This window comes from Pezoporus wallicus, unplaced genomic scaffold (genome assembly GCF_028554395.1).
Source record: "Pezoporus wallicus isolate ANWC-B61680 ecotype Strahan unplaced genomic scaffold, APGP_CSIRO_Pwel_v1 contig_6783, whole genome shotgun sequence".
NCBI lineage: Eukaryota > Metazoa > Chordata > Aves > Psittaciformes > Psittacidae > Pezoporus > Pezoporus wallicus.
This window is the reverse complement of record NW_026637555.1, coordinates 788513-814674: the sequence shown is the minus strand read 5'-3', so window position 1 is coordinate 814674 and position 26162 is coordinate 788513. Positions and strand designations below refer to the sequence as shown.

The 26162-nt window shown below is 45.3% G+C and overlaps 1 long non-coding RNA gene across 2 annotated transcripts; it reads left to right on the top strand.

The window, feature by feature from the left end:
* Positions 1-13221: 13221 nt before the first annotated feature.
* Positions 13222-25743, top strand: LOC130597625 (uncharacterized). 2 transcript variants are annotated; one of them, XR_008971819.1, is made up of 3 exons: positions 13222-13518; positions 14646-14734; positions 25366-25743. It is a non-coding gene; the product is annotated as an uncharacterized LOC130597625 (long non-coding RNA). The 2 variants fall into 2 exon arrangements; XR_008971820.1 differs by lacking the exon at positions 25366-25743 and adding an exon at positions 23339-24519.
* Positions 25744-26162: the final 419 nt, after the last annotated feature.

The window sequence follows — 26162 nt, the reverse complement described above, 5'->3', positions numbered from 1 at the left end:
TAACTATCCACATAGACCGTGTATGCATATTCCTGTGGCAAAGAGGTCTTGTGAAAAATAAGTTAATGCGGTGCTTCAGATAAAGGATATTTGAGTTAGAAATTGTTGTCATAATAGTTACTCAAAAAGATTAAAATAGTCTGTAGCTTGGTATGATTAAAATATTAAAAGATACAGGTGTTGTTCACGAGCCATCAAAGAGTTTTCCATTGCCACTGTTTTATTAAAATGAAAAGGAAAAAAGAAAAAGAACAGAGCCATTTGCTAATCCCTTCCTTTGTTGCCTTATGGAAAATTTGGTATAAAGTAGCAATTTCCATATCATTTGAATAGCAGTTGCAAGCCATTGATGTTTAAAGTGAAATGTGCAGCTACTATAATCAACAAACCAGATGCAAATATCTTGTCTGTCTTTAAATGTAGCTCCCTCCTTGCCTTCTCAATTAGATTTAGAGTGGAAAACTCAATCAAATAATTAGAAACATAGAAGTGTTTCTTTCATTTCTTTCATAGTAATAGTTTCTTCAAGAGCAAGTTGGAGCAAGCTTGGCTACATGAAGTGGCAGGGTGAGGGGTGGTCCCTGCGGCATTGCAGCCAGCCCTCCCATCCTGGGCTGCAGAGGTGCCTCAGCCTGGGCTGCTTTGGAGGTGGGAAAAGGACAGTCTCCTACGTGACACCCTGTTTGCTAACCCTCTTCTGGGGACAGGAATGGCCTTTTAGTTCTGTTCATGCCCGGTGGCATCCCAGTGCAAGTCTCTGCATGTTTTTGTAAATAAGCAATAAAGAAAAATGGCATTTAGCGTTTAGATCCCAGAGCAGTGGTTTTGATTGTGCAGGGTACAGTGTAGCAGGTTACATAAAATCCCACTGAACTCCCTGAGCTCGGCCATCCCAGGCTTTGAGTGGCTGGAACCATTCCTCAGAGAGCTTTTTAACTCAAAAAAAAAAGCCTGTAGTGGTATGAAGAAAGAGTATACTTCATCCTTCACATTTCCAAATTGAACAATTCTCTGCTTGGTGTTTCTGAGCTGCTGGCATTAACGACTAGGGTTTTCCTTCAGAATGATTTCTGAGTGGAACAGCCCTTCTCAGGAAAGGGAAAACTTCTCAGGAAAAGACTTGGGTTTAATTTAAATTAAACTCCTGTTAGATAAATGAAATATGTAACAGCTTGGCTGTGCACCTGGGTTAAAGGGTCTTACCAGCTTCTGAAACATGAAATAGATGAGGCCTCCTACACAAATTGCTGATGGAATGAGAAACCCTGCTTTGCTTCTAAAGCACCTTCCCGGAAAAAAAGGCTGTATCTTTTTTAATTAGTATTTGTCCTAATCAGGCGATGTCTTGCGGAAAAGGATTTCCATCTTGTGGTCAGCTGTGGTACTAAAACACTCCTGGTAGGGTTTTTTGATAGCAAACCAAAATGCTTTTAGTAAGAAAGAGTACAAATCTGTTGTAGTTCTTGTGAAGGTAAATGTTGAAGACCTCACAGTCTGCTTGCATCCGTACTTGGGCGTATCTACTTATTAGGAGGTGAAAATGTTTCAGGGTTAGCCCCCTTCAGAAAGTCATCTTTGGGGCAAAACCTAATTAGAAAAGGAATATAAGCTATTCACAGGAGAATATTCAAATTTGGCAGATTATGCAGCATGTCAGGAGCTCTGCACAGGAGCCCAGACTCGGAATTATTTGTAGCCTTAGCAGAAAAGAGGCAATTACTCCTGAACTTCTGGGAAAATTTCTATCCAGGGCCAAATATCGTTGCTTGGATTGTTTTCTATTCCAGGATGACTCTTTGGCTTGGTGCAGCGTCATCATAACTTCATGCAGATATTTGTTCTTCAGGACAGACTCTGAAACTCATGCTCTAATCTCGAAATAGTAAAATGCTGCAGGGTTAAGTGCTGGGGTTCACTGGAAAATCCACTCGCTTCAGTGGGAAAGATTTTTTTAACGTATGAAAAACAAAACAAATTTGGAAAAGGTCATTTTAAATATTGAGATCTGTGACTGGAGGGCAGAGCTGTGCGCTGGAGAGGTTTAGCGCTGCCGGCATGCAGGAACTGGTTAGGTTGTTTATCCGGTGCCCCTTAACTGACCTCTGTCGTACAAGCCAACAAACACAGGTGAGGCTGTCAAAAAGGAATAATTTGATTCTTATGTTGAATTATTATCTTATTTGTCCGGTTGCACACTGTGAGGCCACCACGGATTGCACTCAAGTTATTCTGACTTCAGTGAGAGCAGGACCAGCCCTGAATATTTATAAGGAGAGTTAAATAAGATCTCAGATCAAAATTCTTACAGATGCATGTAGGAACTTTATAAGTTCTTTTTATTTTGAGGGCTTGTAACTAAAGGAGATGTTCCGTGTGTTCCTTAGTGGGTGCCAAAAAGCTTATTTTCAGAAGTGTTTGAGTCTCAAGGAAAATCAGTGACTGCTATATTTAATCTGCAGTCTATGCAGCTGCTGCCGAAATCAAACCATGTGCTTTTGTAGTAATAATAAGAAAAAAAAAAACCCTAAAAGATCAGCATTTATGTGGAGAATTGGGAACTATACATATGACTTACATGACACAGGAATGTACAACAAAACTGTCTGAGGTTGTGCTTTAAATGTTACTGTAAGGAGAGAAGAAAGTCAGAAAAAATTGTGGATTCTTTGCAGTATTTGGTAGTTTCCAGAAAAGCTTACTTCCAAAGTCTGCACATGGACCTTGTTCTACGCCTAACTGCAGTAGGTGGGAGTTTTTGCCATTGTCTCTACTGAAACAGGATCCGGTTTGGTTTTCTTATTCTTATGTGGAAATGTAAATCATAGAATGGTTTGGGTTGGAAAGATCATCCAGTTCCACTCCCCCTGCCATGGGCAGGGACACCTCACACTAAACCATCTCACCCAAGGCTCTGTACAACCTGGCCTTGAACACTGCCAGGGATGGAGCATTCACAGCTTCCCTGGGCAACCCATTCCAGTGCCTCACCACCCTTACAGTAATGAACTTCTTTATATCTAACCTGAACTTCCTCTGTTTAAGTTTGAACCCATTCTCCTTTGTCCTGTCGCTGCATTCCCTGATGAAGAGCCCTCCAGCATCCTTGTAGGTCCCCTTCAGGTACTGGAAGGCTGCTATGAGGTCTCCACACAGCCTTCTCTTCTCCAGGCTGAACAGCCCTAAGTTTCTCAGCCTGTCTCGGACCTTAATCACAAAAACACTGAAGGAGAAAAATACTTAATTTTTTTATTTAAAAAAAAAAAGTAATCAGACTGCTGGTTAGTTAAAAGCATTAAAAATTTAAGGAAAAGCTTCCTTAAATCAATTATTTTGCTTTTAGATCTTCCTGGAGGATGCTGTGCTTATACCATTTATTTGAAGTGTGAGAACTTCATGTCTGATCAAACCATTCGCAACTCCCTGGGGAGCAAAGAGCAAAGCGCCAGCACTGCTCCGGGCCACTCTGAAGAAATAGAGTTTCTACACATTGCATTTCACCACAGGAAGTGAATGATGAGGAGAGACCAGGCAGAGAGGAGAGAGGCAGATACCTTGGCAATGAAGGGAGCAGCAGAGCCCTCCCAGGGTGGCTGTACAACAGCCGCTGGGGAAGGCAGGCTGGGCTGTCCGGCATCCCCAGCCAGCCCTGGTGACTGAGCTCCAGCAGACAATGTGGGATGTGAATTACACACCCAGTCCCTGGGGTCCTTCTCCCATTTTGGGCTATTCTGTGAATTGCAATATGTACATGGATGGGAGTTTTTTCTGTCAGAGTTTTGGGAGCTCATGCACCTTCCCTTTCCCATGGTAAAGCCAAATTTGAGGGGCTCTGCTGAGCCTGCTGGTGAAGATGCTGGCTGAGGGATGCACATCTTTTTTCTTCTATTTACTGGATTGCTTCCCTTCTCTGCTTTGAGTAATTATGTCCCTTGAAAAACTTTGCTTAATTTATCTAGTTCTTTGGACCTATAACGTTACCTGGTGCGCTGTATTTGTGTTGGTGTTTTATTGTCTGAAATTCATTGATAAATGTCCATTTGTATGTTTGGAGGTAAGGTTTGTGCACATGCTTGTGTTTCCATTTCAAAACGTTTGCCCTGCCCAAGTAACTTGTATGAGCTGTCATATACCCTGTGGTCCTAAGAGTGGGTGGGCACCATCCTCCCTGCTTTTGCCATTTCCAGCCTTGGAGGGGACTTTTTTGTACAAGTTTTCATTCCCATATCCTTATCTCTGAACTGTGACAAGAGAAGTAAGTTTGGGTGCTTTGGAGAGAGCTGGCTGACCAAATGGCCTGTTGTTTTTATACTTTCACTACTGGTTGCTAAGCTGCTAAGAAATGTCTGAAGGAAGCTGCCAAGCACACTTCTGGGGTGTTATTTTCCATACAAATGGCTCTAGGGTGACCAGAGTGTGGCTTCAAAGGACAGAGGTAGCAGCTCCCAAGGTCAGGAGCAGCAGGGAGGTATCCCAAGTAGGTACCAGCACGAGTCTTAAACTGGGAGGCACTTGTGACATGGGCTCTTCTGGGCATGGTCTATGCTGGGACACATTGTGGGGAGTTTCTCTTGCTTTGGAAGGGGCTTTCTTGGCTACCACTCTGCTTGGTTCCATTTGGATACCACATGGTGCCTCAGAGCAGGGGTTTCACCCACCCAAAACTTCGGTTGTTTCTGTGACCCAAATACAGTGTGGTTTTTAACGGGGTTTTATGTTTTGCAGTTCTAAGCTGTGGGTGAATGCTGTGACACTAGGCTGCCAGCCTCCAACAGCAGCATCCCAGAAATACTGGTTAATCACTAGTTTATTCGCTTATGGCCTTAGGCAAACCTAAAATCATTAGCAGCCCATTTGTTGGGCTAATGACTCTTTTTTGCTAGATGTATAATTTAATATATGGTAACTTTCATGCTTAATTATGCTCTTCAAAGCTTCTTTTGAAGGAATTTCTTTTTCTCCATGCACGTATATAACAGGGTTGGCGCTGGCTGGCTTTGATTGCATGCTACCCTGTTAAAATCTAGAGTTTATTCAAGAAGATTTTAATTTAGATATGGGTATTTCCTCCTTTCAATATTTTTATCTTTGAGTGCTTGAAAAATAACCGATGATGAATTACCAACATGTTTTAAGTGGCATCATTTTATGCCCCATTGTAGCTTGCTACATTGTTTTGGACAAGGCGTAAACCCAAAGTCCTGATCAATAGGGCCATTGTGGCAGCAGTTTCCAGATGAATGCGAGTCTTGATCTCAGTGTCCTGGCTGTGTTCCAGCCGGTTCACATTTTACTCAACGGCAAGTCCCACTTGTGTTCTCGCTAACCTCAGTGGGAACAGAGACAAACCACTGTAAAGTGCTGCTAATCCCACGTGCCATTTGCATGCAGCACTTGTAAAGCATTCTGGGATCAGTTTGGATGAAAAATGCTATGCACGTAAGATGTTTTTCACTGGCATCCCAAATCTGGTACTATATCAATGATAGAATATTATGACTTTGTCAATCAGGGTAATTTTTTTGAGCTAGGCAGCTGATTGAGAAGGATAATTAAAATGGATCTGATTTTCTTTCTGTGAGCTCTAGTGTCCCCTTCATGGAGATTAGAAATTACCCGGTACTGTTTTCAGCTCCGCAGAGCAAGCAATAGATAATCTCCTGCTTGGATATACTCACACTATTGCTATCCACTAATAGGATCGCCATGCAGTTTTGACTTAACAGGCACTGGGAGAGGATAATCCTGTTTATTCGGTCATCCAAAACACTGATGATCTGAGATAATCAGTGGGCTGAGAGCAGGGGAGGAGGAGGGGTGTGTGAGGTTCAATTGGTCGGATGCTTAGTGTCAGGGAATGGCTTGATCTCATTACTGCAGCCCCAACAGAGCTTGGGAGAGTACCGAAAACCTCCTCACAACACAAGCCGTGGAGAAGCCAACCTCTGTCTTTCTCAGAGTCTGATCCAGATGTTGTGCTCAACAATGTTCAATTGTTCTTTTTGTGACTGATTTAATATAGAAAAACTCAGATAAGAGTCTAAATGGCCACATGAGATACTTCATACAAAATGCCTTGTCTACCAGGTGGCAGTCCTTGCATGGTAAACGGATCATCCCCCCATTATTCACATTTGGAAAGTTAAACAAAGTTAGTATCTTGTACTTTGATCCAAATTTGCTAAAAGTACGACTAGTGCTATTTTTGCTAGACAGGAGACACTGCTTTTACATAGGACATTGGAATTGTATATGGCCACAGATCTCTGTGAATGTAGGAGCACATTCTGCAAATCTCTTTCCAAAACAGGTAATCTGCAAGACCCTTTCTCTAGTGATCTAGAGATATGCCTTGAAACTGGGGTGCACAGAATCTCTTGGGAGGGCATGCTAGGGAGCTTGCTTTCCCTGCTCTTGTGATCGCTAAAGTTTTCACTCTTCATATTATATCCTAATGACTTGCCCATTAATTTATTGGTTCGGGTTTCTGTGAAAGGCCCTATCTTCACTTCTGTTTTATCTTGGTCAACGTACATATTTATCAGATAATACTTTCCTATTGTAGATATTTTTGTATTTGTAACCTTTTACAACTGACATAAGCCATAGATTAAATTCGAATAGCAATTTTGACTTGTAAAGCATATTCTGTGGTCTCTGAGCTGTCATAGTCCAGCTGACAAGTTTATAGTTTGGGAAGCTAGTAGCAATAGCTGAGCAGTTGCTCACGAGTCTTTATAACCAATGCACTGTAACTAGGTGAAACTCCTCACCATGGTGACACTTGCAAATATTGAACGCACGTAAAATGATTCATGGGACCCAGTACGATGCTTACTGTAATTAATATTTTACAAGATACTAGCTTTATTTGACTTTCCAAATATGACATGGGGAGATGATCCAAAGGACAGAATGTGGCTCCGTAAAATTTATAGGCAGTCACATTTGTGTGCTTGGTTTTAGGAAGAAAAAATGAAAACAAATATGTATTGTTATCTCCTCTCCCTGCCGGCAGATGTTCAGGGACCTACAAGTGGCCCCTGTGGATTTGTGTGTGTGTATGTTGAATGATGAGCCTTCAGGGCAGTGTTCTTGCTCTCCTGCCTTCCTCCCTCCCTTTGTATTCAAACACAGTCAGTATTGCAGGGCTCTGGTCTTCCTGAAAGTTTCAGAATACCTTGTGCAGACAGCACCATGCTGTGGTACAGCTCTGGCAGAAGTGCACTGCATCCCTTGCTGTCTGCTGTAGGCAAGCACTGATGCACCCCAAGTGTCAGACCCGGCAGACTCAAGATTTAGCCATAATCTCCTGAAAAAAATGACATTTTGGGCAAGTAACACCAGATTCTTTACTAGAGCTGGCAGGAAATAATGGAGTGTGGCAGTTGCAGACCTCTGGGGCTCTGTGGATCTCTTCTAAAGAAACAGCAAGGGTGAACCAAGATTTACAAGCCTTCTGGCACTGGCTGTAAGTGGTTTTGTAACTACATGAAAAGCCTTGCAGGGTTTGCGGACTGGAAGTTTACTGATGGTGTTACTCAATGAGCTGGGGAGGTTTTGCTGGTGTTGGAACTTCCTGGATCAGCCCCATGGGAGCAGTAAAGCGGCACCGGCTTCATGTGCTCCGAGTCACTGCAGGAGAGAGGGGTGTCCCCTCTGCAAGCTGTGCACCCTGCTGGCTGCAGACCAGCCACGGCCTTGGGAGGCTCCGGGCAGCCCCTCTTGCAGGATGCTCCGCCGTTGTGGAGATGGCTGCCCCTCATCTTCCTTCCACCCAGCAGGGCCATGTGAGAACGGAGCACCCAGTGATGCCCGTTCGTTAGTGAGCAGTGCTGCCCAAAGCTGCCGTTGACGCAGAAAGCTGCTCTTGTGGCACCAGCCTTTGGCTGGAAATAAGCTGGCTGAAGATGACACCAGGTAGGTGATGCTCAAGATGTTGATCTGCGAATGCTGGGCTTCCAGGAGGTCCTCTTTAATGCTCCAGTGGTTTTTAATTCTCCAACATTATGGAAATCCAAACAGCCATGGCAGCAAAATGTTCCCATAGAAAATAAGCCACAAGACTGTACTGAACTGGACTGCTGTGATGTGTTTATTCTGGATTTCCATGCACTTTTACTGGAATTCATTGCACCTAAAAAATATCAATCTACAGACCAGTAAAAAAAGTTTCACCTGACAGAGGAAGCATCAACCCATCTACCTACATGGTGGTCACACCAACCTTAGAAATGACTGTAACCAGGTACTTTCACTTTGGTTTATGTCCCAGCAATCTGAGACACCACATTCATAGCCATGACCTCTTACAGCAATGACACAATGACCAACAAGAAGGAGGCTTTTGACTGCATACACAGTATGGAGACCACTGAAGAAACACCATTTCTCAGTGCTTAGGTTTATATATAAATCTCCCTTCTACAAATAATAGTTTGTTTTGCAATTTTTCCAGTCATAACTATATATGAGCAAACATCAGCAGATCTTTTAAACTCGTGAGAATCCTTCTGTAAGAGGGAAAAACCAGCCCATCTTTACTCCTGTTTGTCACATGGCTCAAAGAAGTGCCCATTTGTGTGCGTCCAGCCCCTTTATATGAAACTGAGAGCAATGAAGATGCTGACAGCTTCTATTTGTCCATATGGAATCCTGCAGAGATGGCAGAGAAAACATCCAGCATTAATAATAAAATATACTCCTCTTCATGTTAACAAAAAAATACCTTTACAATGATGAAAAGATGTGGGTTCCCTCCAGTGTGGTTTTCTCTGCATGGTTGGTTTTTGCATTTCTTTCAGCTTGCTCCTTGTAATCCATTTCCAGTTGGGTTTTTTTCTTCCCAAGTCTAACATAAAGCCTGATGTTACAAATTTGGCCTGTGACAGCTTGAGGATCATGTTTATTTGTTTAGACAAAGTCTCTTTCCTTCCAAGTCTATTTTAAATACCATGGAAAGTCTCTTTGTCCTGAGGTTTTGTTTGTCATTGTTAGTTATTAAAAACCTTGCTCAAGGTCAGCAGTGACACAACCGTCCTTTGCAAAAGGCATCGTCCACAGTTCAGGGATGGCTTTGGGAGGCCCTGAGGGAACAAGGGAGAGGAGAGGAAGATCGAGAGGTAAGAACTTTTCCTAGGTGGTTTGAAAAGTTTCTTTTTCTTCTAAGAAGACTACTTGACCAGAAGTAACCACGAGGCAAGAGCTGAAGCATAAACTGTGCAACGCTCAGGCCTGGCTTGGCCCCATGTCAAGGGACAAACTTTGGTGGGCTGGGTTTTTTTCCCCCTGTCCTCATGGTTGGGAATGTGCCATGATTTAAAACCCCTGTAGCATTAGCTGCCCCATTACACAAAGCAGAAAGCTGAGTGACTGACCTCATCTGCTAGAACAAGTGTTTTAATGCTGTCCAAAGTTCGAATCAATCAAAAGGTCAAACTTGTTTAAGGCAGTGAGTGATAAGAGAGGGGATGGCTCATTCCCAGCCACTGGAATAGAGCCAGCCTGGCTGCAGGAAAAACTCCAGATAGCACATACCCTGGAGACCAGTGACAGCTCAGAAACAGAGGGCTGAGTCTCCCCAGTGGCTGGAGGGAATTCCCGTCAAATGCAATAGAAGCATTTAGGGACTGGTAAATAATAGGACCCCGGTGAATAGGACTTTAGGTAATTGTCCTGGCAAGCCTTGGTCAGAAGTCAAGCCATGGTTTCTCTAGTCCAGTGAGGTTTTCAGTCAGGTCATGGAATGGACAGTTAGAGGAAAATGTGATTTTCTAGCTGGAAGATTTGTTCCTTTTAAAGAAGGGAAGACCGAGGTTACGTTGGTAACTAAGTGTGCTCCCAGCACAGCAGCTCTCGGAAATGGCAGATCTCTGGTGGCCTCTCCATCAGCATGGGCAGCATGGTGGATAAAGAGAGACGTGCAAAACTTCTGGTCAGTATGAAAGGTTTGAGGACAGCTGATTCTAAAGAAAGAGGAGGACAGTTTACCTCCTTTGGGAGGGATAGGGAGGAAGAGGAAATTTGTACCTTGCTCAGCTGAGACGGGAACAGACCTTTTCCCCCACACCATCAAAGGCAGGTTTTCCCTTCCAGTGCTTGCTTCTGTGAGGGGGAGAACATGGTTTCTGTGGAAAACTTACCTTCTGGTGCTGTGTGGGGCTGCTCAGTAGCTCTTTGGAAAACTCTTTCCACAGGTTGAGCTGTTGCCTTCCCCAAGGATCTAATGGCTTAAAACAAAGGGGAAAAAAAGGAGGGGAAGCAGGCAGTGAGGTCTTCTTATGGTGTGCTCCTGCCATGTGAATTATGATGGGGGACATTGCTGGGGAGATAAAAATCCCATTAGCTTCCATAGCACATGGCCATGCCTTCATGGGCTTGCAAGGGATGGATTTTTTTATATATACTTTTTCTTTTGTGAGAGAAAGCTTTCTCCTAGGGCCAACTATAGAAAAATTCCCTGGCCTTTTTGGTGGGATTCCCTATTACTTACACAACCAGGATTTTCCGTGCTCCAGCTCTGGTGAGTGACCCATGCTTTCAACACATCCAGGGCCAAATGAGGATCTTTTGGCTCAGGGATGCATCTGTCCTGTTTTCTTGTACAGAAAAGATGTAAATAGTTCTATGGTGAAGAAAGATGATATTCAGGATAAGGAAAGGTGGCCCTGGCTACTGGCCTGGCATTAAGAAGAAGGATGGATTGAGGACCGAGTAACAGACCTGCTATATCACAGGACCACCATTGCTTATTAGATCTGATCTGAAGTGGGGGAAGAGGGAGGCTACAGCAGCTTGGGGCTGTGCTGGTGGATGAGCAGCAACTCATTTGTGTTATCATATCTAGCTGAAACTAAACAAGAACTGAAAGCAACTTTGCTCCCTCCGCTTGGTTCTGCAGAGGCACTAACACAGTGCAGAGAACCGGCATTTTGTGATGTTCTGGGCCTGCTTCTGTTGATGATGGCCTCTCAGCAGTGAGCAAGGCACCGGCCCCAGGTTTGCCAAGCCAGTGGCCACTGCACAGTGGCTGCATGGCAAAACCATTGACATGGTGATAAGAAATACAGGATCTCCCCTGGGAAAGCAGGAGGCATCAGAGGGCTGGGATGCAGGTGAAGACCAGGTGAAAGTTCCCTGCAGACCAGCTCCAGATTGCTCAACCCAGGTGGGCATCTGCACATCCTCCAGCCTCAGAGATTAGATCTGCTGTGCTTTTTACTAGCCTTCACCTTTGCTGTTGGCATAACCAGAAGCAGCAGCAGCAGTGTTGCAAAGAGAATGTTTTGTTGGTTTTTTTTTCTGAGCTCTGATTCATGAATCCAGATGCATCTGTGCTGGTTTTGAGCTCATTTGAATGTATGCAATGGACTTCTAGCTTTGAAAACTCATCAGTTACCAGGTGTCTTTTAAATTGCCTACCTTGTAAAATCATCGGTTGCCAGATGTCTTTTAAGTTGTAAACCTCTGTAGTCAGAGGTTAAAATTGTGTCAAAACAGTCACTGATAAGAGTTCATATTATACTTAAAAAACACTGTGATTTCTTCCAGCTCTTTCTCCTGAGAAGTTCTCTCATGGCAATTTTTTGGCTCACAGAAGATTTGCTACCCACCCATCCCTATCGTTTCAGTCCCAGATTTAGTGATAAATGCTTTCACTAATTAACAGTTGCAGTGTCTCTGTACCTCTGTCTGGTAGATCTCTCATCTCTCTGACAATAGGAAAAAAAGGCCTATTGTAACTGGAAGAGTCGTGAGGGCTGTGTGCTGGTGGAAGGTACCTGCACCTGAACAGCCTGGATCCAAGTGCACATCTGGAGTTGTTTGTAAGCACGATTTTGCCCTGGACCTGGTTTTGAGCTCTAGGTAGCTGGAGGGGCAGGGATGCTTGCAGCGTTCCTAGGGTAATAAAGGGGGTTTGGCGCCATGTGGGGCTGGGAAGGAGCCATGGACGTCAAAAAGACGAGCAGGTTGAGCAGTGATTTCCTTTTTAACGCGGCCCTCAAGGGTCTCCTTCAGCCCCTGCGCTGTCTGCCAAACGCTCATACTGAGTGACTATTTTGGGATAAAGCAACACCGAGTGCTACTTTGGAGATGTTTGGAGAGAAAAAAATCAGCTAATGAGGGCTGACATGCTGAAGATTAGAAAGAGCCATTCCAAACATCTGCCCTGACCTCGGAGGTGGGAGGCTTAATGGGGACATGGGTGTCCTGGGGCTGGGGTGCATTCTCCTGGGGTGGCTGGTGGGACGCAGCCCGCGCCGCGCTGCAGACAGCTCACCTCTTGTGAAGCCGTGTCTGACCTGTGAGCGCAGACCACCGGGGTAACTTGGCACTGCCTCTTTGCCTTGACAGAAGAAAAAGAGGAAAAAGCAGGCTCTGCGCTGCTGTGTGCTCAGGCTGGGAGCAGCCAAGCTCTGCATGCGGCTGGGGGTGGTAACTTCAGCAGTTGTCCCTGTGTACATCGGCCTGTCCCGGGATCGGAAGGTGCATGGGGGGAGCAGAACAGCAGAGCCGCAGCACTGCCCTCACCGCTTGGGACAGGCACTGCTGTGAGTTGCTCTGGGCTTCAGTTTCTGCCTTTGTTCTGATGCTGGCTTTTTTTCCCCTTTCTTTTCCTTTTTTTGTCATAGGACCAGCCCAGAACAGAATCACGGGATCAGTGTTTATCGCGTTCCAAATAATCTATACCCTGTTTTTAGTGCTGACACTGTGTATGAAAGGCTATGTCACCGCTGCGCTCATGTTTCCATGTGACACTGAAGCTTACTGGTTTTTCCCATTTCATAACTAATAAGTGAAGTGAGCTTGACAGCCATGGTTTCAGCTTTGGCCCCTTGGTTCCCATGTCACAGATAGGCTCAGTTAGCAGCAAATTCTTGTCAGGAGAAGAGAATTACAGTTCAAGCTTGAAATGTGCTAGCGTCCAGTGCAAAGTTTTAAATTCTTGACCAAAGTTAGATAAAGCCAGCTGAAAGTGTGACGTTAGAAATACAGTATCTATTTATCCTCTCCTTCTGACCAAAAATACCTAGGGTGGAACTATGCGCCTTATTTGCATCTAAGCAGAGAACAGCTGAGCTCCTCTAAAGAGGCGAGTAAACAGCGCATCTTAAATATTCGATTTCCTAAAATCTGTGCTATTCTCCCTATACGTGTATGTATTACCTACATTTAAGAAATAGGAAAAAATGGTATGTTTGCACATATCTTTAAAGAAAAAAGAATGATTGGTTTTCAAGGTGCAGGAGAGCTTATTTATCTAGGAATTAGAAAACAATGTTAGCTCTCCCACAGTAGTCTTTAATAGCTCTGCATTCCAGCCTGAGTACAGATGGAGCTTTGATATTATCGCCGTTTTGCAGTGACTGTGTGCAGTATATCCTGCTGCTAATCCTATGGTGGAAATCAGCGCCTCTTATCACCTGGTGCCAAGACACAACCATTTGCCTGAACTTGACACAACTGATTTCAGCAACAGGATATGGTGTCGTGGGCTGGATTTGGACATATCCTACCTTGGTAAGTCAACACCAGGCCCCTTCTGGACTGGTGCTGTGTGCTGAAATCCTCCTTCTCCTCATCTAAAATTGCTCCTCCATTGCTGCCATTCTGGGCTGCCCTCCTGGGTCGCTTTCAGCTCAGCTATTTAGCCAAGCTCCATCTTTCTATGTTCACTGGGTACTGCTCCTCCCCTCCGGGCATGCAGAAAGAGGATTTGTTTTTAGACTATGGTTTAGTTATAGTTTCCAGCAGGATGAGCTGGATCTCGCATCACTGCTTGGGCAAGGCAGGAACAGCATGTGAAATACAGCAGCTTCTGGGGTCAAATGAGGAGCAAGTGCCTGGAGAGCTGGGAGCCCCAGGCTCTTTGCTGCAGCCCTGGGCTCCATCAGGGTGATGCTGTTTACTGAGTCTCCCTTCTGGCTGTGGAGCATGAGTGCTGTAATGGCTGAAGTCAGATGTAGAGTCCTGATGGTTTTGATCTCTATTAACTTTGGGCAGCCAGATTGTGTTCTTTGAGAGTTTTCTCTAAACTGAATGGAAGAACTTGTGGGTGGGGGAGAGAGGGCTTTTTGGTAATGGCTTGCTAAATTTATGGTAAATCTGAAGGTATCCTTAGCCTGACCTCTGGTACATAACATAAAGTATTGAATTTCGTGCACTTAACTCCCACAGTTTATCCAAGAACTGGCTGACCACAGTACTTTCCTAAGAAAAGAAATGCTTTCAAATGCAGCCATTTCAGCATGGTAGAGTTCCTAATTCTTATTCCTAAAGACATGCCAACAGATAGGAGTCACATAGATTTTCAAGAAGGCTCTTGGACAAATATCTCCTGACCAAGGCTCTCCCTGCCTTCCCCTTAACCCCATCTTTCTCCCCAGACCTCATTCTGTCTGCTTCTTGTCTCCTCTCCTGGTCATGCTGGAGGTTACAGACACATTAAATAAGCTAAAGTGGCAGGGGGGGAAGAGGTATCCATTTGGGGAATAAGAAAGGGGCAGGCTGAAAGTGAGGATCATTTAACGCAGCTCAGCAGCAATGGGGTTAATCTGACCCAGACTGGGTGGGAAACTGTCAACTCACAAGAGGTATTTCTTGTTCTGCACAGGTGTTTGCAATGATGTTACTTTGCCTTGCAGTAGTGCTGTGACACAAACCCTGTTGGGCTGGAGACTTCACCAGTGCAGACTGGAAAACTGTCCCTACCCCAAAGAGGTGTCAGACTCCCAAGGTACTTACTTATCTTCACCCATTCATTTCCCTTTTTCTTTATTTCTTTTTCAGTACCCAGCCTCAAATACAATGACAAATGAATGATTTCATGTAACCTGAGATAGGGAGAACTGGGATAGATGTGTCGCCATCCGGCACTGACCTGCCTGGGATAATAGAAGATTGGGGGATCTGTGTGTGGGATGCACAGATTTGGAGAGCTGCAGCATGGCTTTTCTAAAGTGACACAGCCAAAGATATTCTAGAGATTATCCTCCAAAAACTCAATGGTCAAGGGCTAAATGACTTAAATAGCAGTCAAATGTCTGTTTACTATCAATCACTATTGCCAGTTGAACTGCATTAATGAAAGTTTTGTGATAAAAGCTGCCATATCATCCGGAACTGAGATACCAGACTAATGAGCTCCTGCAAGGCTGGAGGAAATGCTCCTTTGGGCAGCAAAAGAGACGATGTGTCGCTTTCCTGAATTAGGCTGAGTCAAACGGATGGTCAGGCTCTCCAGAGAGGAGCAATTTCTTTCACCTTTTGGTGTTAAAGGACTGCTTTATCCATGTGTCAGGAAAGATTCTGGCTACCTTGAGACAGTTTAGCGTCGAAGCAGATAAACCTTGCTGGCCATCTGCAGTGGCCTGGGCTGAAAGCCACTGCAGCAGCACAGGCAGTGCCATGGCTACCCTGAGGGGTAGCAGAGGGTGTTCACTGTACATCCCTCTGCTATAACAGCCTTCCTTCTTGGAGAAAATGGATTGAAAATTGTATTTAACATTGCTGATTACAGTTATTCCAGATTTATTACCTGTTTTTTTGTTCGCTGTTTGGCTGCCTGCTCCCCCTCCATCTGCCAGCCCTGTAATCCACCTCTTCTTATCTCGGCACAGTTTGCTCCACCTCTTGCTCATTTTCATTTTATTGCCTAGCTAATCTCATCCTCCTGCTTTTCCTGACACTGTTCCCCCCTCCCCATCTGTGGAGATTAAATCACTGCTCCTTTTGTTTAATGCCACTCAAAATTCCCTCATTCCACTCAGGCTTTGGGATGCTTCCAGGCACTTTGCTGTTGTTGCACACATCCGTTTTCCTGGCACAAAAAGGCCTGTCAGCATCTGATGGAAGCGTTAGTGAGTCCTCGCTTCAACCAGTTCTCAGAGATGTCCTGAATCCGAAATGGAGCTTAGTTCAGCCTGAAACATGCACAGTGCAGCAGAGGCAGCTGTATGTGTCCGGTCACCACAGGAACACCAGCAGGATGCTTATGACATGTCTGCAGTGGTGTCAGAGCCTGGCACTGGAATATTAGTTGAGAAAAATCCAGTTCAAAGGCATGGGTTAGAAAATCTCCAAGCTACCAAACGTGAAGATTTGGAAGTGGTTTCTCAGATTAGTAGGTGATGTGTCAGTGATGTATCACATCATCCCTATTTACAGCATCTAGAGGCATGCCAGTATTTATGGCCTCAACAGTCTCTTGCTTTAGTTCCTGCTGAGGATTTTAGGCTTGCAGTTGACACTGGCCTCCCTGCTGAAGGGTAATAAGTGCATCCTGGTCTGGGGGCACAACTGCAGGTATGAGTGGGAGCACTGGGTGTTTCAAGCCACATGTTTCTGGCACCCTCCTGCCTTCCTGCAGCTATGAACAGTGCTGGAGACTCTCCTGCCCATACTCCCTCCACCTGTGTGACTGCGAGTCCACTGCCTACAGTGCTGCTAATGTCTGTCTCAGATTGGAACAGCAGAGCCTTTAGCCCCAGACAATGTCAGAATGGATTACAGCCGAGGGGCCAAGCCCATGGAAAGGACTCCTTGCAGCAGCCAGTCTGCTGTTCTTCCCTGCTGCAAGCATCCATGCATGTTTGTTGCCAGCAAGAACAAGTCCTAAAGTCCTGGTTCAAATAAATATCTCCTTCAAGTGTATGGGGGATACTCCTCTTAGTGAGGACCACTGCTGTTTGGCCCTAATCGCTGAGTCTGGTTATTTTTAATCTGCTTTTTATCTCTCGCCTCAATTCTCGATTGGCAGTGCCAGCCATGATGCATTTTCTGTATCTCCCCTCACTACTTCTATCCGCCAGCATGTTTTAAATAAGTCTAAAGAGTACAAGAGCTAAAAAAACAATCCAAATGGGCAGCTTAAGATAAAAGCCAGCAGCATGCGTTTAAAAATAGACTGGGCAGCCCTGCGAGAGGTGCCAAGTAAGTGGGTGCACGGGAGGGGAACAGCGCAGGCTGAAGAGGTTCTGTTTAAACAGGAGGTAAATAAGGGGCAGGGGGAGCTGCAGTTCATTTTGTTCACTTACGTGTTGCTCAGATAATGCAACGCATCTCCAGGCAGCTCTAAAAGTGGACACAGCTCTTGGGTTTCACCGGGTGACACTCAGGCGGCAGCTCTCCTTCAGAGCCTCCTGCGGAGCGCCCACGGGAGCAGTGCAAGTGCATGCCAGCAAAATGGTATTTGGTGTTTCAGTACCAGCAGCAGCACCCAGGTCTCAGCACTGGTGCTTTAGGAGGAAGACTTTTGCAGGGAAGAATGTGCCTTTGTGTTACACCGAGGGTCCTGCTGCAGAAGAGGCTGCCTGTAAATCCTCTTCCCTGCTGTGGCTGACCTGTGAAAACAGCAATCGTCTGACTCTGACAATGCACTTAGTAACTCAGGATTAAAGTGCCGTGTCCAGCAAGTAATTTACAGAAGCAGAGGTTAGGATTGAAGCAGATTTAATACAGCACAATTGTCTTGAAAGTCTCCTTGGCATGTTAATGGTGTTTTTCTTCGCTCTACATATACATGAGATGCTGAAAGGATGTGTCATCCTGAGCAGAGGATAAAAGGGACAGAGAAAAGCATTCAAAGATCTTGTCCAAACTCCATGCTATTGCACAATTTTGTGAGCCACTGGCTTCCCTAGGATAGGGCATCATCCCACTAGGGCTGCACTAGTCACCATTCCTCTCTCAGTGCTCCAGGGTGAGTGTTAGTGTCTTTATCTCTCTTCTTATTCTCTCTCCTTCCTAGTTGAGCTCAGCTCACCTGTGAGAAAGGATGAATATTTGTTAACCTTCAGTGGCTGTGGCAATGATCAACCAGCCCTTCCCTGCTCCCAAGGAGACTGTGTTTGAATTGGGCATGTGTTGCTCACTGTCATGGAGAATTCTCCTTTTCTCTGCCAAATGAGTCTTCTCAGGCTGTCTCTGTTGTGTAAACAGCAAATTCAGGGGGGAAAGGACAGCAGTGCTCCTTGGCCAACCATGGTTGTGTTAGTTGTGTTCTCAAGTTGACAAGTAGCTGTGTTCTCATAAAGAAGGCAGCAGAGAGTGAAGCCTTCCTCCTGGGAATAGCGTTCCCCTGTAAAGTTGGTGCCTGTTGGGTGAACTGCTGTCTACAAGATTGATTAGCTTAGAAAGGAGATGGATAGAATACTTGGGAGAAATGAATCATAATGAATTGTTATATGTGAGGAGTGACAAGCTAAACTTATGCATGCTCTGGACTACTTGTTTTAGTCAGAATGAAAAACTGTCATGTATTTTGCTGTTGTTTTGTTTTCATTTCTGGATGTGGGGAAGTAAATCACTGTGGTTTGAGTTTGTAAGGTCTTGCAATTGTTGACTGCACAATGTTTAATCTCCCTCTTGAGTTCTTGAGCTGGTCTAGGAGCAGCAACTCCTCTGGAATCAATACATTTGCCCCTGCCTTCAACAAATGGGATTTTGACCTGTTCATAAGCATGAAACTTTTAAGCTAAAAGAGAAAAAAACCATGTGTTTTCCTGATACTATGAGTGGTAGTGTTCTATGACAGTTCTGATTGAGGTGTAGCACCCTCATCTAGGACAGTAGATTCGCCTCCCATGCCAAGGTGAGTCAAGGGAGCTGTTGGTAGCAAGATTCATCAGAACCTTCAAACTCCTGCACAGATTCCCAGAAGAATCTCTGGAGGTTTTCTATGGAATTAGTCCTGGCAAAAATAGCAGGCTAAGGGGTATGTAGGCATTGTAACCTTTGGAATACCTAGGAAATAATGATCAGCAAGCTACTCCTGGAAGATAGCTTCTGGAATCTGCATAAGATGAAGGACACTATGAAAAAGATGATCTTTGTGAGAATTTGTTCTTAATCCCCTTCAAGAATCATAACCCATCCATGGGTGAGCTGAAACCTATCCCAAACTGTTGTGCTCGATTTGGGCGTTTTTGGTGTGGTACCAAGGGTCGACTGGTTCAAGGTTGGAGGAGTTGTGAGCTGCAAACAGTAGGAGGATTTGAATCCACAGCCTTCCTTTTAGATAGATCAGTGGTTCCAGCAGAGTGAGTGGGACTGCTGCGGTGTTTAAGTTCTTTGCTGGATCGATGCCTCTGGAAGCATTTGGAGAGATTTGACAGATCTTTCTGTCTCTTGCAGGTTCACACTGGCGTTAGCCCAGCCATGACTGCGTGAGGCAGACCATTGTTTCTGTCACCGCTGGGAGAAGGCATTTTTCTCATCACAGAACAAAGAGCACTTCAGGGTTCAAAGACAAAAGGTACCAACTGACATTTAATATCACTACTAATTATATGTCAAAAACTAATAAAGGTTAGGGCTAAATTAGTGCATTTCTCCAGATGTTTTCACAGTTGCCCTGGCTGCAGCACAATGGGTTCTGTTCTGAGCTGTTAGGTACTCATACTGGCCTTTCTCACCTCCACTGATGTGGTTGCTCCTAGCACGATCAGATGCAGGCTCCCACTTACTAAGTGCTATGAAAGGCATCACTCTGACACAAAGTGGAAAATTCTCCTTGGGGTGCAGAGCTCTAACAGGAGGCAGGCAGTGGGGGTGACTGCTTATAGACCTGGCCCCATGCTTTGAGATGTGAATTCATATACAGTAACTTCTGTGAAAGCAGCTATTCTTGTTCCTGCCAAACTGCTCTGAAGACCCATACAATGACGTTAATTGTGAGCTACAAGCTGGCTCTTATCTCTGAATTGTTTTTCTCTAACAATTTTAAGAAGAGCTCAGCATGTTCTCAGTGGGAGCTGATAGATGCTGAGCACTTCTGAAATCCTGCCAACTTCATTTAGGTTCCTAAATGGGAGCTGAGTGCTTTTGAGCATATGATCCTAAGGGTGCATTTTATAACACTACAAGCTCTGTCCATATCACTTCTTTCCTCTTTTACTGTCCCCATCATGCTCCCAGCAGTGAAAATAACACTAACAGCACCAGGCTAGTCGAGGCTTGAGTGATGTCTCAGTTATTATGTCAGCTCAAGCGACACTGAACAGAATTAAATGACACAGTTAAAAGGCGAGTGCCTGTCTGCATCCTGTCTGCAGTAGGCTCCCCATCCTTGCTACTGGCAGTACAGATATAATTGAGATGGGATTTTATATATGTGTATGTATTTGAAAACAGAAAGGTAGTGAAAACTGCCTCATTTTTTAGTATTTCATCTTGCATTTCAGGCTGTACTTGACAATGCTCTAACTCCATTTTAGGATTCAAATTTTCTCCTAAGTAGATTCTTGGGGCAGATAAAAATGAATATATTTTAGTGATTGAATGGCAGAGGAGGAGGGAACACTGAAGCTTTTCCAATAGTTAGTGCATGGAAGGCATCTGTTTTGGTCCTGTGAGGCTAACATCCTCTCTTGGCAGTGAGTGGAAGAACCTGGGGGTCAGAAAATCTGGGGGGCCCATGTGCTGTGGACAAAAGTATGGCAATGAATTTAAACATGAGTGACTGGAGTGATGTTGGAGGGCCGGCTAAAAGCGATTAGCGTAGCGCTCTGGAATGTGGCCTTTCAATAGCCGCTCCAGAAGGATCTGCAGCCCCATTGACTTTTGCAGTGTCAGGAAAGAGCCCCTGCGCTCCAGCTTTTCCCAGTTGGAAAAGGTGAACGTGCAGGGCAATACGCACAGCAACCACAGAGCTCCCTGCTCTGCTCCCCACATGCCTGCTGGCTGCTTTCCTGGTGCTTTCCTTCACTCCAGAGAAATCTGATGCCCCAGAGATTCACAGGGCCACCAGGTCCTCCTGCATTGCCAGAAACCCCCTTGACGATATTCATCAATGTTAGTCCATAGCCTTGCTGTTTGTTTACCCTGGGCCAAAGCACTGAAAGCCACCTTTGGCTGTGATCTGGCTGTTGTTAGCTGTGCAGTCAGGTAGTGTGTCAGCGTGGGGTCTGGGTGTTCTGTTTCCACTGCTGCCTGGGTTTTGGTCTCTGGGAATGCACCCAGCAGGACTGAGCGTGTGTCTGCGGCCACATTCACTTGTTTCGTTTCCTTTTCTTTTCCTGTATCCCTCCCCCACCTTCTGATTTCTAGGTAGATGAATCAAAGTGTGGAATCAATTATTATAAAGCTCGGTGGAGTGCCTCGCTGATGTGAACACATACATTTTCAGTTGAGGTGGGAAAAGAATGTACTCATTCAAGCCCTCATCTAGGGCAGGGAATTCCCTAGCTTTTGTCTAAATATGGCATGCAAGAGCAGAGCACAGGCAACGCAATACTTCACTGAGTATTGTTTAAAAGGGTGCTTGGCACCGAGCAGCAAGTAGGATTCTTGTAAAAACATGGCACGAAGAGTTGTTTGACAGATTCTGACATAGCAAAGACTTTACAAGAGGCAGGAAAAAAAAAGAAAAGAGAAGGGAAAAAGAGAAACTGCAGAGTACATGAAGCCAAAAGCACACTCTCTGCCTAGGAGGAATGCAGAATAAAAGGCACTTAGGACTGAGTCATACCCTGCATGATATGTGGGTCTGATCCTATTAGTGATCAATGGCACTTAGTTAAAAACACACTCCTGAAAACACACTGCCTGTTGTCAGTCATTCAGGAGAGGTAATGAAGTAATGCAAGCTGGGGAAGAGACTGCTATGGGTTGAACCCACTGACCAAAGTCTCTGTCACAGACTTTCCTGGTTGAAGAGCCCCATTCTCTGCTGTCCTGATGTTGCTGTGCAGTGTTTCACCCTGCAGGTAGTAGCACTTCACTAACAGATCTTTGAATGCAGCGCTCAGTACCAAGGAATCCTGTGGTCTGGGTAGGTGTCTCCCTTTTTGCAGAGCTTACACTGAGCTGTGGGTTTGAATACCTATTGCAACAGTGAGCGACAATTCATGCCTGGAAGAAAACCCATCTCCCACCACCTCTGCCACATAGAATCATAGAATAGTTAGGGTTGGAAAGGAACTTAAGATCATCAAGTTCCAACCCCCCTTTCATAGGCAGGGACACCTCACACTAAACTGGTGACACTGTGAGTCTCTCAGAGCACAAAGGCCTTTACACATCTCAGCAATGGAGATTGACTCTATCACTGTCACCAGGCTCATACAGAGAAGGTCTCAGCTCAGCCTGCCCTGTCTGAAGTGAAGCCCTTCCCTGAATTCACCTTGAATGCAGCATCCATACTAGATGCATCACATCTGGAGCTTCCTCATATCGGGGATAAGACACTCTTCCTAGGTCGATTGGTTGGATGGTGTCTTGCAATGTAAACTAGAATGGCAGTCTGTAATTAGCATATAACCTCAGGCAGTTTTGTTGTTCCTGAAATGCAAGGACTAAATTTTGTTCTGCAATAGTGTTCACTTAAGGTGAGTCCATTAGCTGCTCTGCGTTTGTACTAGTGTTACTGAAAGCTGTCTGGTATGGAATAGGAACAAGAAGGTCTCTATTGAGATGAGACCTGTGGGCATCTTCCAGGGAAACCAAAGGGAAGGCCATCACATATTTTACTGTGTCACCCATGAGCAAAGCAACAAAGTCCAAGAGTTTATGGGTCTTTTAGCAAAGCTCAGGAGAGAGCAAAGGCACACGAGCAGTCTCCCACCCTTTTTGAGCATTTCAGGTGATGTTATTAATTGTTGTGGAGCTGCTGCAAATATTTCTGAAAGCAAATATTTGATGTCCCCATCCACTAGAAAATAAGTGTAAGAACTGCCTGCCTGCCACTCACCTGGGCATCCCAACAAAACCAAGCCAGGCCTGAGGATAAATTGCAACGACTGCAGAGCTTTTGTTGTCAGCTTCTCTAGGAACAAGAGCTGGGATGGGAGAGCAAACAACACCTGCCTGGGAGGACCTGGGCTGAAAGGGGAGTGGAGGCTGGTGGGCAGAGGCTGTTTGTGCAGCCGTTGGTCTCCAGGGTGGAGCTGCTGGCAGAAGTGGGAGGAAGATGCTACCTCCATCAGCCCATGCTAATGCCATGCTAATGTAAGAGGCAGAATGGATGAGAGCCCTGCTTCCTGTACCCCAGCCAGTGATAGGTAGTGCTCTGCAGTGCCTGGCAGGAGGAAAGACTCTGGAGTGGACCTGCTCCTGGCTGCTGTGTGGGTCACACCAGGAGACACCTTGCAGGGATGGATGGTCCCTTATCTGGCAGAGGAGGCAGATCATTCACTGCTCACACCTCTACCCAAGGATGAATTTTGCTAGGGAAACCAGTAGCCCGAACTGGAAGCAGGGAAGATAGATGCGTTCTTTACGAGCTCTGGCTGGGCATAGGCAGGGCCCCAGTACCCAATGCCCAAGTGATCTGCATTTGGGTGCTGGGATTTTTCTTAATTTTCTTACTTTTCTTTTTTTTTTTTCCTTTTTCTGTTTTTAGCCTTTTAAAAACAAACTTCAGATCCATCACATGGAAGTGATCTCATCGCATTACAGATTCGCCTTCCTGGGAAACTAAACTTCTGGTGTAATCATGGGAAAGTCTCACCTTCCCTTTTTTAGTTTCCTTTAACCAAGTTTCTATTGAAATCGGCTTGGCAGGCTAACAACTCAGAAGCTAAGAGACAAAAGACAACTCTTCATTACTATTAGGATTTGTTTTAATCTTATGATTTGCTTACCAATCTCATGATTCTGGGGAGATGGCAAGTTGAGTTTTGAATACTTAATGACATATATCTAAATCTATAGAGAAGGTAGGTCCCCTCATAATATGTTTTACCAACACAGTAGTCTTTCTGTCCCATTGCCAACAGAAAAAGAAGCCCCCTAATTAATTATTGCTCCATCTTTTGTAGTCTTCTTTGAGCTGCAACAGTTTCTGTTCACTCATACTCTCATTCTAACTCTTACAAATCCTTTGCACAACTGGAAACCCGGCTTAGCAAATCCAATCTCGCCATAGTCAAGCGAGGAAGGACTTGGCTCCTCTTCAAAGGGAGCTTTTATCAAGTGTTTAGTGTGATGTGACAAAGCAGGGAAGTGTGCCATGGATGTGATGCTTCCAAATTCCCCCCTTCTACCGTGATTAAACTTAAGAGCAATTACCCAGGTTGATGAACCTGCCAATGTGCATCTTGTTTACAGCTCTGCTGAGTTTTTAACATGTTTTCCTGTTTTGGACTAGGACAGCACGCATCCACTTTATGCCCTGGATAAAATCCCATTTAAAACATAGAGTTTCTAATGTTTTGCCACTAGAACCATGGGAAGAAGAAAGCCTTTCCTGGGACGCCTTGGGACATCGCTGCTCATGTGCAGTCATGTTTGGGCCCCAGCAGACCTGCGAGGTCTTGCTGCCAGAGGAGGAAAGCTTGGATGGGGCCAGGAGAAATGAAAAAGATTTATCCTGGGACTATTTTATTGTGCTTGGAGCAGGCATGCACCGTTAGGTGTGAGCGGGCTCTAGATGCTGCTGTAAATCCCCGATGAAAGTTTCATGGCCTTTGCTGTTTCATTTTGCCCTGTTTTATTTTGTGTGTTTCCCTCTCATCCCTGGATTCCACTTTATTCCTAATTTTGATAAATTTAGAACATCGGATCAAAGTCTTATTTGAAAAACAACAAAAACAAAACCCAACAGATTTTGGCAATAAATACTTTGCAAAACATACTTATTTTGCCAATTTCCCAGTTGCCCAAAGCGGTCACTTTAAAAATGACTGCATCTGACTCATTTTACTTGAAAAAAATCTTCTTTCATTTTTCTCTCTTTTTTTCTTTTTTTCTTCACAAGAACCAGGACAATTTTCAGAGGAACTTTACCAGGAGGAATGCACACCAGCACCCACCAGCACCCTGTGAAATTTCCATGTTTGGTTTTGAAACTGTCAGGTTATGTGGAGAAAAACAAATATGTCGTGAATTTTCCAGTTCAGTAACTTTGTAGTTTGGTGTTCTTGCCTTGAAGTCAGGGCAGAATACACCTGGGGACAAGAGCTGCTCACCCTGGTCGTTCTGCCTCTGCCCTGTGTTTCATCCAGCTAGTCCCAGCCCATCGCTCTGTGCCCAAGCAGACAACTGTCTTCCTCCTCTTTCCTCCGGATAATCTTCCCTCCTTTTGTTGACTAAAATCATAGAATCACAGACTGGTTTGTGTTGGACAGGACCTTAAGATAGAATCATAGAGTCATAGAACAGTTAGGGTTGGAAAGGACCTTAAGATCATCCAGTTCCAACACCCCTGCCATGGGCAGGAACACCTCACACTAAACTATGACACCCAAGGCTCTGTCCAACCTGGCCTTGAACACCGCCAGGGATGGAGCATTCACAACTTCCCTGGGCAACCCATTCCAGTGCCTCACCACCCTTACAGTAATGAACTTCTTCCTTATATCTAACCTGAACTTCCCTTGCTTAAGTTTGAACCCCAAAATGACAGGAAACACTCTATTTCAGTTGCAGGACAAATCAAGATTATGACATGGCACTGGACCGTTCTTTGCCAAGGACTCACTGGTTGCCTGTGAAGCCATTTGTGGACAGTGGTGGGACACCAGGCCCAGCTCATGGTTGAAAATCACTCTGTGCCAGGACTCCAAATGAGGTACAGCGCTGCAGCCATGCTTGCTCCCAGAACTGACACAGTTCACATATGGCACGGTCCTGGATGCAAAAGCACCCTCTGCGCACTGAGGAGGGCTTTTCAGTGGGCCCGTGCTGAGGCAGCACCGGGTCAGCTCTTGGCTGCTTTGCCCACCTTGCATGCAGAGCAGAATGTTGGCTTAGCCTGGGTGGGATCTACCTTTGAGCACTTGGAAGTGGGAAGTGCCTGATTGCAGTCTGGGACACACTGCCAGGAAGCAGCGTTGGCCTTTGGCCAGCCCAAAACAGGGAGGTGGCAAAGCTGCCTTTGATGCCTCAACTCCTATGGAGTGGTAGCTCCTGGAGGGGTGGCCCTGCAGGCAGAGCCATGGTGAGGCTCTCTAACAAGCTGTTCCCATTCCTGCTCGGTGTGGATGGGGCAGCCCATCGGCTCTCCGCTGTGCTGGAATATCAGCCAGCGCTGGTGCCTTGGCTCTGTTGTTTCAGGCCGCAATGGGTAATTTTTAATCCCTCTATTCAGAGTGTTTCAAGGAACAGGAGGAGAAACATACGGCATATGCTCACCTCGGCTGCCAGGAGGAGTGGGGGAGTGTGTCCCAGCAGCTGCTGGGGTAATGCTTGTCCTTCTGTCCACGACTGCATCCCAAAGATGTGCT